Source organism: Arctopsyche grandis, chromosome 7 (assembly GCF_051622035.1).
Source record: "Arctopsyche grandis isolate Sample6627 chromosome 7, ASM5162203v2, whole genome shotgun sequence".
Classification (NCBI taxonomy): Eukaryota; Metazoa; Arthropoda; class Insecta; order Trichoptera; family Hydropsychidae; genus Arctopsyche; species Arctopsyche grandis.
The window spans coordinates 641,026-647,190 of record NC_135361.1 but is presented as its reverse complement, the minus strand read 5'-3'; positions in this window follow the sequence as shown (position 1 = coordinate 647,190).

The window sequence follows — 6,165 nt, the reverse complement described above, 5'->3', positions numbered from 1 at the left end:
CCTAACCCAACCTAACCTAACCATCACCGAAGTCAGAGAATCCAACATTGCCAAAATATCCAAAAAAAATTAATACCCCACCAAACCTAAGCATCTGAACCTTACCATCACCGAAATCGAATTATCGGACATTGCCAAAATATCCACAAAACGAGCTTTCCTCACTATACTTTATCCAACCTAACCTAACCATCACCGAAGTCAGAGAATTCGACATTGCCAAAATATCCACAAAAAGCTCTTATCCTACCAAACCTCACCCATCTGAACCTTACCATCACCGAAATTAAAGAATTCGACATTGCCAAAATCTCCACAAAACGTGCTTACCTCACAATACCTAACCTAACCTAACCTTACCATCACCGAAGTCAGAGAATTCAACATTGCCAAAATATCCACAAAAAGTTCATACCCCACCAAACCTCACCCATCTGAACCTAACCATCACCGAAATCGAAGAAATGGACATTGCCAAAATATCCACAAAACGTGCTTACCTCACTATACTTTATCCAACCTAACCTAACCATCACCGAATTCAGAGAATTCGACATTGCCAAAATATCCACAAAAAGTTCTTATCCTACCAAACCTCACCCATCTGAGCCTAACCATCAACGAAATTAAAGAATTAGACATTGCCAAAATATCTACAAAACATGCTTACCTCACAGTACCTAACCCAACCTAACCTAACCATCACCGAAGTCAGAGAATTCGACAATGCCAAAATATCCACAAAAAGTTCTTATCCTACCAAACCTCACCCATCTGAGCCTTACCATCAACGAAATTAAAGAATAAGACATTGCCAAAATATCTACAAAACATGCTTACCTCACAGTACCTAACCCAACCTAACCTAACCATCACCGAAGTCAGAGAATTCGACAATGCCAAAATATCCACAAAAAGTTCTTATCCTACCAAACCTCAACCATCTGAACCTAACCATCACCGAAATCAAAGAATTAGGCTTGACAAAATATCCACAAAACGTGCTTACCTCACAATACCTAACCCAACCTAACCAAACCATCACCGAAGTCATAGAATTCGACATTGCCAAAATATCCGCAAAAAGTTCTTATCCTACAAAACCTCACCCATCTGAACCTAACCATCACCGAAATCAAAGAATTAGGCTTGACAAAATATCCACAAAACGTGCTTACCTCACAATACCTAACCCAACCTAACCTAACCATCACCGAAGTCAGAGAATTCGACAATGCCAAAATATCCACAAAACGTGCTTACCTCACTATACCTTATTTAACTTAACCTAACCATCACCGAAGTCAGAGAATTCGACATTGCCAAAATATCCACAAAAAGTTCTTATCCTACCAAACCTCCTCCATCTGAGCCTAACCATCAACGAAATTAAAGAATTTGACATTGCCAAAATATCTACAAAAGATGCTTACCTCACAGTACCTAACCCAACCTAACCTAACCATCACCGAAGTCAGAGAATTCGACAATTCCAAAATATCCACAAAAAGTTCTTATCCTACCAAACCTCACCCATCTGAACCTAACCATCACCGAAATCAAAGAATTAGGCTTGCCAAAATATCCACAAAACGTTCTTACTTCAGAATACCTAACCCAACCTAACCTAACCATCACCGAAGTCAGAGAATTCGACATTGCCAAAATATCCACAAAAAGCTCTTATCCTACCAAACCTCACCCATCTGAACCTAACCATCACCGAAATTAAAGAATTCGACATTGCCAAAATCTCCACAAAACGTGCTTACCTCACAATACCTAACCTAACCTAACCTAACCATCACCGAAGTCAGAAAATTCAACATTGCCAAAATATCCACAAAAAGTTCATACCCCACCAAACCTCACCCATCTGAACCTAACCATCACCGAAATCGAAGAAATGGACATTGCCAAAATATCCACAAAACGTGCTTACCTCACTATACTTTATCCAACCTAACCTAACCATCACCGAAGTCAGAGAATTCGACATTGCCAAAATATCCACAAAAAGTTCTTATCCTACCAAACCTCACCCATCTGAGCCTAACCATCAACGAAATTAAAGAATTAGACATTGCCAAAATATCTACAAAACATGCTTACCTCACAGTACCTAACCCAACCTAACCTAACCATCACCGAAGTCAGAGAATTCGACAATGCCAAAATATCCACAAAAAGTTCTTATCCTACCAAACCTCACCCATCTGAACCTAACCATCACCGAAATTAAAGAATTAGGCTTGCCAAAATATCCACAAAACGTGCTTTCCTCACAATACTTAACCCAACCTAACCTAACCATCACCGAAGTCAGAGAATTCGACATTGCCAAAATATCCACAAAAAGTTCTTATCCTACCAAACCTCACTTATCTGAACCTAACCATCACCGAAATCAAAGAATTAGACAATGATAAAATATCCACAAAACGTGCTTACTTCACAATACCTAACCCAACCTAACCTAACCATCACCGAAGTCAGAAAATTCGACATTGCCAAAATATCCACAAAAAGTTCTTATCCTACCAAACCTCACCCATCTGAACCTAACCATCACCGAAATCGAAGAAATGGACATTGCCAAAATATCCACAAAACGTGCTTACCTCACTATACCTTATCCAACTTAACCTAACCATCATCGAAGTCAGAGAATTCGACATTGCCAAAATATCCACAAAAAGTTCTTATCCTACCAAACCTCACCCATCTGAGCCTAACCATCAACGAAATTAAAGAATTAGACATTGCTAAAATATCTACAAAACATGCTTACCTCACAGTACCTAACCCAACCTAACCTAACCATCACCGAAGTCAGAGAATTCGACATTGCCAAAATATCCACAAAAAGTTCTTATCCTACCAAACCTCACCCATCTGAGCCTAACCATCAACGAAATTAAAGAATTAGACATTGCCAAAATATCTACAAAAGATGCTTACCTCACAGTACCTAACCCAACCTAACCTAACCATCACCGAAGTCAGAGAATTCGACAATGCCAAAATATCCACAAAAAGTTCTTATCCTACCAAGCCTCACCCATCTGAACCTAACCATCACCGAAATCAAAGAATTAGGCTTGACAAAATATCCACAAAACGTGCTTACCTCACAATACCTAACCCAACCTAACCTAACCATCACCGAAGTCAGAGAATTCAACATTGCCAAAATATCCACAAAAAGTTCATACCCCCCAAACCTCACCCATCTGAACCTAACCATCACCGAAATCAAAGAATTAGGCTTGACAAAATATCCACAAAACGTGCTTACCTCACAATACCTAACCCAACCTAACCTAACCATCACCGAAGTCAGAGAATTCGACATTGCCAAAATATCCACAAAAAGTTCTTATCCTACCAAACCTCACCCATCTGAGCCTAACCATCAACGAAATTAAAGAATTAGACATTGCCAAAATATCTACAAAACATGCTTACCTCACAGTACCTAACCCAACCTAACCTAACCATCACCGAAGTCAGAGAATTCGACAATGCCAAAATATCCACAAAAAGTTCTTATCCTACCAAACCTCACCCATCTGAACCTAACCATCACCGAAATCAAAAAATTAGGCTTGCCAAAATATCCACAAAACGTTCTTACTTCAGAATACCTAACCCAACCTAACCTAACCATCACCGAAGTCAGAGAATTCGACATTGCCAAAATATCCACAAAAAGTTCTTATCCTACCAAACCTCACTTTTCTGAACCTAACCATCACCGAAATCAAAGAATTAGACAATGATTAAATATCCACAAAACGTGCTTACTTCACAATACCTAACCCAACCTAACCTAACCATCACCGAAGTCAGAGAATCCAACATTGCCAAAATATCCAAAAAAAATTAATACCCCACCAAACCTAAGCATCTGAACCTTACCATCACCGAAATCGAATTATCGGACATTGCCAAAATATCCACAAAACGAGCTTTCCTCACTATACTTTATCCAACCTAACCTAACCATCACCGAAGTCAGAGAATTCGACATTGCCAAAATATCCACAAAAAGCTCTTATCCTACCAAACCTCACCCATCTGAACCTAACCATCACCGAAATTAAAGAATTAGGCTTGCCAAAATATCCACAAAACGTGCTTACCTCACAATACTTAACCCAACCTAACCTAACCATCACCGAAGTTAGAGAATTCGACATTGCCAAAATATCCACAAAAAGTTCTTATCCTACCAAACCTCACTTATCTGAACCTAACCATCACCGAAATCAAAGAATTAGACAATGATAAAATATCCACAAAACGTGCTTACTTCACAATACCTAACCCAACCTAACCTAACCATCACCGAAGTCAGAGAATTCGACATTGCCAAAATATCCACAAAAAGTTCTTATCCTACCAAACCTCACCCATCTGAACCTAACCATCACCGAAATCAAAGAATTAGGCTTGCCAAAATATCCACAAAACGTTCTTACTTCAGAATACCTAACCCAACCTAACCTAACCATCACCGAAGTCAGAGAATTCGACATTGCCAAAACATCCACAAAAAGTTCTTATCCTACCAAACCTCACTTTTCTGAACCTAACCATCACCGAAATCAAAGAATTAGACAATGATAAAATATCCACAAAACGTGCTTACTTCACAATACCTAACCCAACCTAACCTAACCATCACCGAAGTCAGAGAATCCAACATTGCCAAAATATCCAAAAAAAATTAATACCCCACCAAACCTAAGCATCTGAACCTTACCATCACCGAAATCGAATTATCGGACATTTCCAAAATATCCACAAAACGATCTTTCCTCACTATACTTTATCCAACCTAACCTAACCATCACCGAAGTCAGAGAATTCGACATTGCCAAAATATCCACAAAAAGCTCTTATCCTACCAAACCTCACCCATCTGAACCTAACCATCACCGAAATTAAAGAATTCGACATTGCCAAAATCTCCACAAAACGTGCTTACCTCACAATACCTAACCTAACCTAACCTAACCATCACCGAAGTCAGAAAATTCAACATTGCCAAAATATCCACAAAAAATTCATACCCCACCAAACCTCACCCATCTGAACCTAACCATCACCGAAATCGAAGAAATGGACATTGCCAAAATATCCACAAAACGTGCTTACCTCACTATACTTTATCCAACCTAACCTAACCATCACCGAAGTCAGAGAATTTGACATTGCCAAAATATCCACAAAAAGTTCTTATCCTACCAAACCTCACCCATCTGAGCCTAACCATCAACGAAATTAAAGAATTAGACATTGCCAAAATATCTACAAAACATGCTTACCTCACAGTACCTAACCCAACCTAACCTAACCATCACCGAAGTCAGAGAATTCGACAACGCCAAAATATCCACAAAAAGTTCTTATCCTACCAAACCTCACCCATCTGAACCTAACCATCACCGAAATTAAAGAATTAGGCTTGCCAAAATATCCACAAAACGTGCTTACCTCACAATACTTAACCCAACCTAACCTTACCATCACCGAAGTCAGAGAATTCGACATTGCCAAAATATCCACAAAAAGTTCTTATCCTACCAAACCTCACTTATCTGAACCTAACGATCACCGAAATCAAAGAATTAGACAATGATAAAATATCCACAAAACGTGCTTACTTCACAATACCTAACCCAACCTAACCTAACCATCACCGAAGTCAGAGAATTCGACATTGCCAAAATATCCACAAAAAGTTCTTATCCTACCAAACCTCACCCATCTGAACCTAACCATCACCGAAATCAAAGAATTGGACATTGCCAAAATATCCACAAAACGTACTTACCTCACAATACCTAACCCAACCTAACCTAACCATCACCGAAGTCAGAGAATTCGACAATGCCAAAATATCCACAAAAAGTTCTTATCCTACCAAACCTCACCCATCTGAGCCTAACCATCAACGAAATTAAAGAATTAGACATTGCCAAAATATCTACAAAACATGCTTACCTCACAGTACCTAACCCAACCTAACCTAACCATCACCGAAGTCAGAGAATTCGACAATGCCAAAATATCCACAAAAAGTTCTTATCCTACCAAACCTCACCCATCTGAACCTAACCATCACCGAAATCGAAGAAATGGACATTGCCAAAATAT